Source organism: Mus caroli, chromosome 1 (genome assembly GCF_900094665.2).
Source record: "Mus caroli chromosome 1, CAROLI_EIJ_v1.1, whole genome shotgun sequence".
Classification (NCBI taxonomy): Eukaryota; Metazoa; Chordata; class Mammalia; order Rodentia; family Muridae; genus Mus; species Mus caroli.
Window position 1 is genome coordinate 34,464,965 of NC_034570.1, and position 13,850 is coordinate 34,478,814.

The window sequence follows — 13,850 nt, forward strand, 5'->3', positions numbered from 1 at the left end:
GAAGAACACCCACCCTTGAAGAACACCCACCCTTGAAGAACACCCACCCTTGAAGAACACCCACCCTTGAAGAACACCCACCCTTGAAGAACACCAGTGTAGAACTGGGGAAAGAACCAGTCGGGGCTTTCTCAGACTTCCAGCCCAGGTGAGCCTGCGTGTGGGTGGCTAGCTCTCCTCAGCTCAGGTGAGCCTGTGTGTTAGGCTCTGGCTTTCCTTTTAGCCAACATTCCTAAGGTGCCTCTACAGCAAGGTATTCCTTATCCGATTTTATTTTTGTCTATTCTGATAAAATAATGATTTCCTGCATGGTTAAAATAGCTTGTTCATTCTATTTTTAAAATAATTGAAGGCTAGCAAGCATTTTAACCATCCAAATATTGCACAATTCATAGATGGTGGTAGATTTTAAAAAACAAAAACAAAACTTTGTTATTTGCTGTTAAATATTATAGGCTGAACTTACATGTTGAAATACCCAGCTACATAATCTCTGGATGTGGCTATTTTTGGAAATAGAGTTTTCAAAGGGATAATTAAGGTTAGCTGAAGTCACTGGAACACATCCTAAGTTCATAGGGTTGGTGTCCACATATGACAAGATAAAGATGCTCACACACACAGGAGACAAGAAGGAGGCAGCCTCTTGCATGCCAGACCACAGCTCAGGAGACATCAGCTCTGCTGCCAACCTGGTCTGAGACTTCTAGGTCAGGACTGAGAAAATCAATTTTTATTGTTGAAGCAACCCACTCTCTGGTACTTCGGTATGTTTCTTACATTCATACAGAAAATGTATGCATACTTTACTCTGTATCGGGGGCTTTTGGGGTTTTTTGTTGTTGTTGTTGTCGTCACTTGTTTGTTTATTTGTTTGTTTGAAAAAATAAAGTCAAGAAACCCATCTCTCCCTGCTGAGTATGTCATCCTGTGAGATTTAGCTCCACAGTGTTCAGTATTCCCAACACTGTGATGATAGAGTCCTTCCCAGAAGCAACCTAAGAGGGGGAGGTTTGTTTGGGCTTTGGTTTAATTGTACAGCCTACCATGGTGGGGAAGACATGGCAGACACTCAATCCACAGTGGCCAGAGTCTGAGGTGCCTGCTTAGCAACATGGTATAAGCCAGGAAGCAGATACCCAGCCAGCAAGGAAAGGCCGGTCCACTGACCCTCAAAGGCCAGCTGAGTCTGCTGGCTACACTCCAGGACCAGGAGGCTTCAAGCTTCCCAAATACCATCAGATGGAGACAAGTTCAGACACGTGAGCCTCCAAGAGTCATCTCACATTCAAACCATAACACTCAGGAACATGATGGCGGGAGTGACTGGACAGAACCCTGTATCCTCCTCTGCCTGCCCCAGAAGGTTCTCTTGCTTTCCACCGAAGTCTTGATGTCCATTTTCTACCTGTGAAATCTCTCTCTCTCTCTCTCTCTCTCTCTCTCTCTCTCTCTCTCTCTCTCTCTCTCTCTCTCTCCTGTTCACCTGGCTGTGGCCTGCTCAGAGAATAGGAGTTTGTGGTTGCCACCTCTGCTTCATACTTTACCTTGGGTTAGAAAACAGCCTGGCCCAAACTGCTCTTTCCAAGTAGTTTGGAAGGAAGGTTCTGCCCAGTTCCTTCCCTGTCTCTGAGGTTCAAAAAATACAAAGAACAAATCATTTTTCTCTGGGTCAGTAATGGCAAAATAACTGGTGTCAGTAAGGAAGCAGCCAGGGTGTAGGGGGATTTACAACATATCCCTGAGTCCTGGTGACGGAACGTCCTGTCTAGATAAATCTGGATGTCTGTGGCATAAGGTGGAAGAAAAATGAACTCAAATGTGTTTGTGCTAGAGAGAAGATGTAAGCCTATAGAAGGGGGATGTTCAAGGTGGTTTCAGGATTCAGATCGTGTCATCAGAAAGGCGTCACTGTGTAAGTGTAAACCTTCTTCCTTCTTCCTGGCATAGGTTTATCAGGCCCGGGAATATTGATCCCAAAAGAAAAGATTGTAGCTCTTTCCCTAGCGTTCTAACAAAATTCTGAGGGAAACCCAGTCTGAGCTTCCTGCTCATTTCCAAGTCAATCACTGCAGTCAGGGTACTGGACTGCTCCGGCCACATGCTGCCTGGGTCTCACTGCATCAAAGAGATGGATTCCGCTGGGGCGTTGGTGGCGCACGCCTTTAATCCCAGCACTCAGGAGGCAGGGGAAAGCAGATTTCTGAGTTCGAGGCCAGCCTGGTCTACAAAGTGAGTTCCAGGACAGCCAGGGCTACACAGAGAAACCCTGTCTCTAAAAAAAACCAAAACCAAAAAAAAAAAAAAAAAGAGAGAGAGATGGATTCCTCTGAGAAATGCCAGGAAGAAAAAATAAACACATAAAAATGCATGTACTATTGCACTAGGAAGACTTCTATAAATAAAATATTTTGTATATGGTGGGTTTGTACATATGTATGTGCAGTACCCGAGGAGACCAGAGGAGGGTGGTGGATCCCCTAAAGCTGGAGTTGTAATTGTAAGCTTAAACTGTAAGCTGCTTAATGTGGTGCTGGGAACCGAACCTAGGTCCTCTGAAGGAGCAATACAGCTGCCAAAAAAGTGCTCAGTGCCGAGTAACTTGACCCCAAAAGGAAAAGAGAGACTTCAAAGCTACAAAAAGTGGTGGTGTCAAAGAGAGAGCAGAGTGGACAGAAAAGGAAACATGAGTTTTTATATAAAAGTTGTAAAAGACACAAATTTCAGTTTGAAGACATAAAAATCCTTCCAGGATGGACAGGAAAGGGTTGCTTCCTGAAACTGTGAGCTCATCTTTTAGGAGTTGAGTTCTAGCAACGACACGAGTCCCAACATCAATACAGAGACGGGGTTCTAGCTCAGTTAGCCTTTCTCAACCTTAACACCTGACGATCACCAAGCTACTTGTTTCCAATTAGAAAATACCATAATAGCACATAGGTGACCCGGAGAGTCCCTTCAGGTGGCACTGAGAAGGGGGGCTTGGAACACGGACAGTTTCCGAAGCATTACTGAAGCTTGTTCTGGTCTCGTGTGCTCCTTGATCCTCGCAGAAAGAATTAAGATTTGGCGATTACATTTAGTGAGAAAGGAAGTCGATGTAGTAATTTGCCAGAGAGGACACAGCAAATGGATGAGCTGGACCTTGAATTGAGGCTGGCTGCTGTTTGAGGCCCATCTCCTGTGTTCTCTGTCCCTGGGATGTGGGCAGCCCTGATTCCTTGCAAGCATCATCACACACACACACACACACACACACACACACCCTGTTCACCTAGCCCTTCCCAGCTGCTCAGGATCACCATCAATGGGAGCCACACTGTGTGGCAGCAGGCAGGACTAATGAAATGTGAAGGTGTTCCTCACAGGGCCTGGCAGGAGTGGCTGGGAGAGAATCCTAGAGTCTCATCCCTGCCCCCACCTCCATCTGAGGTGTCAAAGGCAAACAGCATGGCCATGCATTAACCCCCCTCCCCCAAGGCCAGGCATGGTGGTACAGGTCTTGTTGTGTTTTATAAAAGGGTAAAGGAGAGAGGGAATATGTTTGATGGAGGTTCGGTAAGGTGTGGGGGAAGGGGGGTGCCTCTTCCGGCCCATGCTGAGGCATCCCTTCCCCCTGAGGGACCAGCCACAGACAGTATAGTATAGAATAGAGTTTATTCGGGGCATGGGGAAGGGAGTTGAGAGAAAGAGAGAGAGAGAGAGAGGAAGAAGGAGGAGGAGGAGGAAGGAGAAGAAGAAGAAGAAGAAGAAGAAGAAGAAGAAGAAGAAGAAGAAGAAGAAGAAGAAGAAAGCACATGCTCTCCCATAGTTACCTATGAATCATATTTGGCAAGATGATTTCTTCCTGCTCTGACTGGCTGAGATCTGGCTCTGTAGATCAGACTGGCCTCAGACTGAGAGAGATCCACTTGCCTCTGCCTCCCAAGTGCTGGGATTAAAGCTGTTGGCCACCCCCCACTGGAGAAGTGTTTTTAAAGATAAGCAAGCAATGGTTTTGATGGATGGAGGTTTTATAAGCTCTACTGTCCATCTTCATTACTTCCAGGGGGGGAAGAAGATCCTATAATTGAAGATCTCCCCATAAGAACTTGAGAGAGATGTTGTGCCAGCAAAAAAAAAAAAAGTACATAGATGAAAATTCATTTAAGACTGGCTGGGTTGAAGAATGAAACTGTCCCATCACATCCACAGCACACTTGCAGTGTGACCAAGGTGTGGCTTCTACAAGAGAATGTCTTAGAGAGTTTTGTTTTCAAACAACGTAAGAGAAGTCTTGAACTTCCACCCCCTATTTCCCATGGGTAGCTTTACCTCAGAAGAGATAACAAATTTATGTTCATAGGTGATTAGGGCAGAAAACTATGTAGATGTTATAGTGTCACAGACAGAGCCAGTTCTGTTTCCAACTTTTGCTCACAAGAACATAGGCCCAGAAAAATGTGCACATCACAGGTGTCGGCTGAGTGAATCCTCACAAACTGAACGCATCTCCATGCAGGAAATAGCCTGTGCCTGACCTTCCGTCTTATACCACCTCATTCACTACTCTATGCTACAGACATTATTATCCCTATTCTTAACATCACAGATTCATTTCCCGCCTTTCTATGTCCACTAAGCAGAATCGTACTGTGTGACACTTTTGTGCCTCAGGCAGCATTATGCCTGTGAGAGAGTATCCGTATTTTGACATGGTATAGATAGGCCTTTATCTGTTTGGGCTGGTACTCCATTGTGCCAATATACCGCAGTTTATTTATCCATTGTGCAGCTGATAGACATTTGGGTAGCCTCCAATGTGGGCTGTTACAAAGAGCCAGCTGCGTGCATTTTTTACATTGGTTACAGTGTGCTGGGGCCAGGATTTCTAATTTGCGTGAATGGATGGAAGAGCTGTTTGAAATCACACAGGCTCTTCAGGGTCCTTGCCCATCTGCTGACAGATGCAGGCCATACAAAAGGCCACAGCTGCACAAACCAACCCTTGTTTTCATGAAGAAAAAAAAAAAAGTCCTGTTGTTTTTGCTGTTGTTGTTTTGTTTTATTTTATTTTGAAGATCAGCAATTGAAAACAGAAGTAAGTATTGTGTGTATTATCTGGGAGCTTTGAGCAGCTGGCTGTAAGAATCTGGATGAGTGATAACCACAGAAGTTATCTTATGAAAGCCTGACAACCCTTGAGCAGGGAACAGGACACACGTTGGGGGAAGCACATGACTGGAGCAGGGAGGTGGGGTGGTACAGAGAGGACTTAACTCGGCTGGAGTCAGTGTCTGAGGTTGAAACAAGGGCAAACCCAGGGGTGCTTGAGTCAGTGTCTGAGGTTGAAACAAGGGCAAACCCAGGGGTGCTTAGAGGCACACGTCACTGGTTCCACCAGAATCCATACTGGACAGTGCAGCACAGGAGAAAGTTCAGCGTTCAACCTACAAGAGCAGTTCTGAACACTGGTCGCGAACCCTCTGGGGATCAGAAGACACAGACATTTGCACCATGATTCATAACAGTAGCAAAGTTACAGTTATGAGGTAGCCGCACAATTTTATGGTGATGGGGGGGGGGAGTTCACCACACTACGAGGGTGAAGGGTCTGTACTGCGACCCTGTACTGAAGGGTCGCAGCGTTAGGAAGGGAGGGAAGCACTGGGCTAGAGTGTGGTGTAGAAACCCGGGAATTTGGCGCTTTATTCCTTCGGAAATTCCAAAAGAAAACTAAGGGAGGAGGCAAGGCTTCGTGGTAAGTTCTAAGTAGTTACACTTTAAGTGAAGAAAAGAAAAAGGCGTTTTCTCCATGTAAGAAAAGCAAGCTATTCCTTTGCTTAAAAATCATCGTCTGAAATGGGAGAAGCTTCGAAGTGTAAACACTTCATCTTATTGTCGATTGGCCACACCCCTGTGGGCTGGAGAAAACACCTTTGGAGCCCAGCTGCTCAGCCCCTGATTGCTAGGAAGCAGAGACACAGATCAGATAGAACCGGCCAGGGCAAAATCTAGCCTCCAGGGAGAGACCCCAGTGAGCTACCCTCTCCAAGGAGGCCCCGCCTCTAACTTCACATCACCTCCCAGCGCACCTCCCAGCCACTATTCTGTTACACAGCCTTCAGTGGACCCATTCATTGATTAGGTTAAAGCTTCACGGTCCAACCTCTTTCAACAACTGATCCCAACAGCTGGAGACCAAAACCTTCAACACGCGAATCTTTGGGACCACTTGATGCCCAAGCTATAACCTTCCCGTTGCATTGGGAATAAAATTTGAACTCTTCACCAAAACCCCACAGAAAGCAGACTCTCAGCCCTCCTCTTTAACCTTTAGGGGTTTTTTTTGTTTTGTTTTCAGGACATGTACACTCCAAGAAGGCCTGGATTCATCCTCCCTAAATGTTGCCTAGGCAGAGACCCTCTCAGCCAGCACCTTGATTACTATTATAGAATATTTGGTGTATTTTGCTTTGTAGTGCTTACCTGCAACGCTGTAGCTGTCCCCAACCACGTATTGTGTATACTGTTGGCGTAGATAAGGCTGGAGACAATATCCAGGAGAGAGAAGTACTAGAGAGCCCCTGGGAAGAAGAGAGAATAGTAAGTAGGTTTGTCTGAGAGGGTCTGAATAGTTAAGCTGACAGGTTTGTGTGAAAACTGGGTAGAGTAGTGGCCAGTGGAGACTTTCCCAGGCCCACAAGGATGGTTGTGCTGCTCGGTGATCCTGGTTTTCCATGGGGAGGGACCAGAATAGAAGGGCTTTTCACTTCCTGGGAGCCTCTGGGGTTTGCCACAAGCCTGTCAGCATGCAGAGGCCAACGACTAAATCAGCTCAGGGAGGGCTTGGCGGCAGGTGTCAGCCGCAGGCCCTGTGGGCACGAGGAGGAGAGATAGGCCTTCAGGCAGCAAGGGAGGAGCTCCCTGAGGGAAGAGCTGACCAGGTTGAGTGTGATGTGAGCTCAAAACAGATCCAGGGAAGTGGTCCAAAGGGCAAGGTTGTGATGGAAGATTAAGATGGACTCCTTAGAAGTTCCCACCAGAGGTGGCCAGTGTGGTAGAGGTGTAATGGAGGCAGAGGCAGGTAGATATCTGTGAGTTAGAGGCCTGCCTGGTCTACAAAGGGTGTTCCAGGATAGCCAGGGCTGCACAGAGAAACCCTGCCTTGAAAACAAGGAGGAGGAGGAAGAGAAGAAGGAGGAAGAAGAGGAGGAGGAGGAGGAGAAGGAGGAGGAGGAGGAGAAGAAGTTGTTCTCACAAGCTCTCTAGTACCCGATCTGCAGATGGGTGTTGGGTGGATTACAGAAACTCTTGACTTTCCAAGTGACCTCTTCTATGAACTTCACAACTATGAACTCAACTGAGCCCCCAAGAAAACCCTTATTTACTAACCCCACACCTCCCCTCCCCCATTTTTCAAAGAGAGAGCCCAAAACACAGGGGAGGGATAAATAACTTTTCCCTCACATATGAGCCATCAGAAGTGTGGGGATTTGAACCCAGGCAGTATGGGCCCAGAGTCCACAGCTCTTAACACCATGCTGCCTTAACATTCCAACCCTTTCTCTGGCTCTTTAAAAAATACCTTTTAGATTTATTAATGTATTGGAGGATGGGGAATGTGTGTTATGACATGTGTGGAGGTCCGAGGACAACTAGAGGGTAAAGCCCAGGTCATCAGGGTTGGTGGCCAATGCTCAAATCCACTGAATCATCTTGTCAGCCCCTGGCTCTTCTTGGATGGCAAACCATTTGAAGCTTCCACACTTCAGGGATCAGGATGGTGGCTCTGGACGCAAACAACACGGAGTGAGTCAAACTCCTCTCCTCTCCCGTTTGGTTAAGGCAATAGTGTGGTCTTACTTCCTTTTGGCCTCTGCCATTTTCCCCCAAGAATTGCTTTACCACAGGCCAGGGAAATTTCCAAGCTTCAGGTGTCTCCCTTTCAGTTTCTGGGGTCAGGATGCCAGCACAGATCATCCAGAGTTGCCCCTGCTCCCAGCGGGGACAGGGATTCTGATGCCAGAGGCCACTGGAGTCATTTGGGGAAAGGTGGTCCACACAGCCAGTTGCCATCCACACAGATGTGTACAGGACAATCCCCTGCGTGTGCGCAAACACACACACAAACACACACACACAAGCTTCTTAACTGGAGTCTAATCAGGGCCTGACTTGTTCGGAGCCCAGCAAGGCAACACCCTTGGTGACAGACAGGCCGCACCCATCTCTTTATGACTGTGAGTTTCGGAAAGAACCGACTTTTACTGTTATCAAACCATGATGCTTTGCCACAGAGCATGCATGTCTCCATTGGCATTCATCTTCAAACCCAAGTGAGCTTTGTTGAAGGTCTGCAATAAAGAAAAGAAATCATGATAGGCAGCCAACTGTGTCTTTCACAAAAGCGAGCTAGATTTCTGTGGCTAATAAATTCTCGGAGTGGGCAACTATGGAGTGTTCTTTAGTCACTTCCCATGCAAATAACACCACTGGTCTTTGAGATAAGTCGTGTTTTTACTATTTTGACCTATAAATGTGTTGAAAACATCAGCTTGTCATTGGGCTGGCTTTTCTGAAAGCCTACCGGAACTTTCTCCATTTCAGAAATGATACACTTTAAGGCGGTACTTCCTATTTCAGAAACCACAAAAATCCCCCTCCCGGCCCCTCCAAACACCTCGGCAACCTGAGTGTTGCTGGTTTTTTGTTTGTTTTTTTTTTTTGTTGTTTTGTTTTTTTGGTTTTTGTTTGTTTGTTTGTTTGTTTTGTTTTTTTGAGACGGGTTTTCTCTGTATAGCCCTGGCTGTCCTGGAACTCACTTTGTAGACCAGGCTGGCCTTGAACTCAGAAATCTGCCTGCCTCTGCCTCCCAAGTGCTGGGATTAAAGGCATGTGCCACCACTGCCCGGCCTGAGTGTTGCTGTTAATGCCCAACACCAGACTTTGGGATGTATTAAGGAAGTGCCAGGGACTCTGTGACACTGACGGAGATAGATGCCCCAGGGCTGTTTGTCTTTACTGGAAAGTTCTGTATTCAGATCCTCCCCGTAGGGTCTGTTGCAATGAACGTCTATCTGGAAAGCATATTGTTGCCTCATGACAAGACCTGAGAGAAATCTGTCTGCTATCTCATTAATGTAACATTAATTCAAGGCTGGAGCGATGGCCCAGCAGGTGAGGATGTGTGTGCAAGTGTGAGTACTGGGCTTTGGATTCTATATAAAAAGCCTGATTGATGTGACCACCCATGAGCCTGTACCCCAGCACTGTTGTGGGCAGAGACAGGAGGATCATGGGACTTGCTGACCTCTAGAGTAGCTCCAGGTTCAGTGAGAGTCTGCACCTCAAGGGACAGCAAAACATCTGCCCTCCTCTGGGCTCTGTGCACGTGCACAAGTGTGCATGCTTGTACACCTGTACAAACACGCATGCATGCATACACACATGCCCAGAGAGAGAGAGAGAGAGAGATACACAGACACAAATGAGCACACACAACACAAGAGACAGACAGACACATACATGAGAGAGACAAACAGACAGACAGACACACACACACAAGAGAGAGAGACAGAGAGAGACAGAGAGAGAGACAGACAGACAGACAGAGAGAGAGGCACACAGACACTACCCACTCTGGTCTTTGGCTGGCGGACTAATTTCACCAGCTAACCAATTCTTGCCTGATAATTCCACTCATTGTTAGCAACAAGTGGTAAGCCAGACCTCCTCCATGAAGAAACACTTGCTCCCTCATGAGAGCCCAGGCTTCAGAGGTTTCTTTTGTCCTGTGTCCAAGCTGATGAGTGTTAGCTTGAAGTCTGACTTAATGATGCTCTAGAAGGGACACCTAGGCAGAATCACCTGAGTGCAAATCCTCTCTTCATGGCGGTCTAAGCAGGGCCTTCGGCTTCTCTGCGTCTCCTTCTTCATCCACTGGAGACAATCACCGAGTTGTGTTCACGGTATCTCCTAAATATCACTCAACACATCTGCCTCAGCCTCCACCACCCTTAGCTTCATCGCAGTCTCCTAGATGCCCCCATAATAATAGAAGTCTTTATTTTAAAAAAAATCACAAATTATAGCTGGGTGTGGTAAAACAGGCCCATAGCTTCCTCACTCCAGAGGTTGAGGCAGGAAGATGGCCTCAAGTTCAAGACCAATTTAAACTCTATATCCAGATTCTCTCTCAAAAGGGAACAAAAAAAATTGGAAATTATGTAATAGCCTTGTCTGGCTTAGACATCATCAGCTCCGTTCATCACCACCTCTTGGTTAGCCTGAAGCCCCGCTCCCCTTCACGCCTGACACTCCCCACCTTTCCAGGTTTGTGTCCTGAATTCCAGCATGCATCAGCTACCTCCAAACCCTATCCCAGTGTGAAAGCAGTCCTTCCCCTCCCAGGCCTGGGTCTCTGCATTCCTTCCAGAATTCTCTCTTCAATCTTCACTTAATTCTTGAATTTCACCTCCAGTGGCTCCCTCCAGCTTTTGGTCACCACACCACGTAATATGGGGACTGTGGATGGAAACGATCTATGAGGTTCAAATAATTTTGTGGGGCTTATTATTGTTCATGATTCAATTGATAATCTATTACTGTACCCACTTTACTAATTAAACTTTGGGGCTGGAGAGATAGCTCAGCGGTTAAGAGGACAGCTCTGTAGGAGAGTCAGAATCAGTTCCCAGCACCGACAAGAAACAGACTCACAATCTCCTATAACTCTAGCTTCAGGGGATCTGATACCCTCTTCTGCTCAATCTCTCTCTCTCTCTCTCTCTCTCTCTCTCTCTCTCTCTCTTTCAAAAAGATAAACCTTTATAATTTAAAATCATGTTAGGTACATGTAAGAGATAAATATTTTGAGTTCTGTGTTTTCTGCTTTAGGTTTCTGCAGAGCACTGAAAAAAAAATGCCCCTGCCTCAGATAAGATGCACTGATGTGTTCCCAGCACAGAGTTCAGGGCCCCAGGAAACCTGCTGTGCACCCACACTGTACCTCCAGCCCACTGATGCCTGGGGCTTCCCACTCACCTGTCTTCAGAGCCCTTGGAACGTGTCATATGTGCGGTCCTGGATAGAATTTCCCTCTGGCTTTAGCTCATCTTTCAGGCGGAAGCCTCACCTGCACTGAGTCCTCAGCTACTTGTAGAATTTGTCACAAAAGAGTTATTAAGTAAATGTTTATTGGTCACAAAGTTTAGGTCACCAGGTCATCAGGTTTGATGTTTTGTTTGTGAGACAAGGTTTCACTTATGTAGCCCTGGCGGGACTTGAACTCACTATTATATAGGCCAGGTTGTCCTTGACTTCAAAGATACCTGACTGCGTCTGCCTCCGGAGTTCTGAGCATAAAGGTGTGTGCCAGCACAACCAGCTCTCTCAAGGTGGCTCTTGATGTCGTGGTCCAGTCTATGCCTTGAGAAATGTCACTTAGGTTTTTACAGACATTTGATTCAAATTTCATCTTTAAGATATATTATTAAATTGTTTTCATACCGTAGCATAATGACTTTCAACATATCCTCACTGAAGACCAATAGGTATGTTACAAAACAAGTTCGTTGTAAAGACCTTCAGAGATATCAGGACCCTGCCATTCTCTGATGACTTACAGAAATATTTCAAGGTTGCAAGGCTGACAATTTTTTTTAATTGTTATGGTTTATATAATCCTTTATCTGTGTGAAGGAGGAATTTCTCATTACAGTGTGACCAAAATAAACTCTAAAAATAATCTGAACCCCAAGGCTGGCTTCAGACGCTGCCAGGTTCCCATAACCCTTCTACATTTTTCCATCTGTAAAGCTGCTCTCGGTTCACATTACTGGGCTCTATGGTGTGTGAATATAAGCTGAGGCTATAGTGGGAATATATATGTGTAACACAAACCGTTAGCCATTTGATATTTTAGGGATTTCTGGAATGTTATTTGAAAGATGGACTGAACTATCTCTTTGAAAGTTTCAAAACCACTAAGCTGGGGAGGCAATGTCCTAGAGTCCAGCCTGCCAGTAATTCTGCAACCAATGCCTAAGAAAACAAAGGGTCTGCCTGGGGACTGAGCCCAGAGAGGCCCAACCAGGAAAAACCACTGGAGCATTTTGCTGGAGAGCGAGGTGAACAAGAATATGCTCTGGGTCTCCTCTGGACGCCCAGATCCCTGACCTCAAAGGTTTGTGTGTTTGCCTCGGTGCTGACTTCAACATGGTCTGGCCCTGTTCAGCAGCTAGGGAAGCCCTTGAGTAATACATGCTGGTGCTCGAACGTTGGGAGCCAGGCATAGACCTAGAACCTCCTAAACTCAGTAACAGTAGAGATCAGAGCAAGCCAGGTGAGGCTAAAGGAAAGGAGCAGTCCAGGGCTGGGAGGCTCTGTTCAGAATGAGGATACCACACAGCACCTCTTCCTTCTCCTACCCCCACCCCACCCCCATCCCTATCCTCAGACCTGCCTTCGTCCTGTGACTTTTTCAACAAAGGTAGATTAGACACCAGGGTCTCTTCTGGCCCCTCCTCCTCCCCCCCCCCATTCCTTCTTCTCCTCCCCTTCCCTTTCTCCTCTTTCTCCTCTTTCTCCTCCCCCCTCCTCCCTCCCTCCTAGTCTTTGGCTTCCCCTGGACTTTTCCTGACTCTTTAAAAACATTCTCTCTCTGACCGCCGACGGGGAAAGGAAAGATATTTTCTTCATTGGTGTAAGGCACCCGTGCTCCCACAAACAACCCCGTGCTCCTGTAAATAACAATAATGAAACTTACTGGGTCATGAAATAAAGGAAGTGGGGATGAGGTTAGAAGGTAGACTAGTTGAGAAGGGGAACGGGATTAATTGAGGGTAGGAGGGACAAGATGTTGAGGGGATAAAAGCGATCAAAATGCACAATGAAAACAATTATTATGTGCAATTAAGATATAATAGTAAGCCAGGCGTGGTGGCTCACGCCTTTAATCCCAGCACTCGGGAGGCAGAGGCAGGCGGATTTCTGAGTTCGAGGCCATCCTGGTCTACAAAGTGAGTTCCAGGACAGCCAGGACTACACAGAGAAACCCTGTCTCGAAAAACCAAAAAAAAAAAAAAAAAGATATAATAGTAAAACCACTTTTTAAAAGTTCTCTCTCAGTTCCGCCCCTGTAACTACTGCCCTATCTGTCCCTAGCCTTCACATGAAACGTCTTGCCATCAAGATGTGACTGTGGCATTATGTTCCTCCCTAAACCAGTGTGCCTGGACTTCCCCTGCTGGAACAGTGGCGTCATCTCAAAGGTCACAGCGACTTCCTGATTTTAAGTCCAGGAAGCTTTCTGGGAGCTGATGCGCTCACCGGCCTCTGTGTAATGATGTCTACAGACCACCGCTCCTCAGGTTGGAGATGCCCTTTGATGTTGTGACTTCACTTCCTGTTTCCCCCTCCCCCTCCCTCACCATTTCTATCTCCAAAAGCTTTTTCTATCTTCCTATGCCTCTAAAGCAGTAGATCTCAACCTGTTGGCTGAGAGGCCCCTCTAGAGCCAAACAGCCCTTACATAAGGAAAGCATATCAGATATCCTGCATATCAAATATTTACATTATGATTGGTAACAGTAGCAGGTTTACAGTTATGAAGTAGCGACAAAAATAATGTTATGGTTGAGGGGGGGCTCCCCAACATTAGGAGCTGTATGAAAGTATCCCAGCATAGGAAGGTTGAGAGCCACTGTTCCAAAGCAAGATGGCGGTGTTAGTTTATAGCACACTATCACAGGGTGCTGAAGACGTAAAACAATTGGCTTTCTGCCCACTCTGAAAGCTAGAAGTCCAAGACGGCACCAGTGTTGGTATATCAGTCTTCCATTGCTACAACAAAACTGCCTGGTGTTGGG

The 13,850-nt window shown here is 46.5% G+C and overlaps 1 long non-coding RNA gene across 1 annotated transcript; it reads right to left on the reverse strand.

Moving 5' to 3' along the window:
* Positions 1–8,218: 8,218 nt before the first annotated feature.
* Positions 8,219–13,333, reverse strand: LOC110303961. Its single transcript, XR_002378991.1, has 4 exons — positions 13,312–13,333; positions 12,442–12,445; positions 11,026–11,133; positions 8,219–8,336 (listed from the first exon to the last, which is right to left on the reverse strand). It is a non-coding gene; the product is annotated as an uncharacterized LOC110303961 (long non-coding RNA).
* Positions 13,334–13,850: the final 517 nt, after the last annotated feature.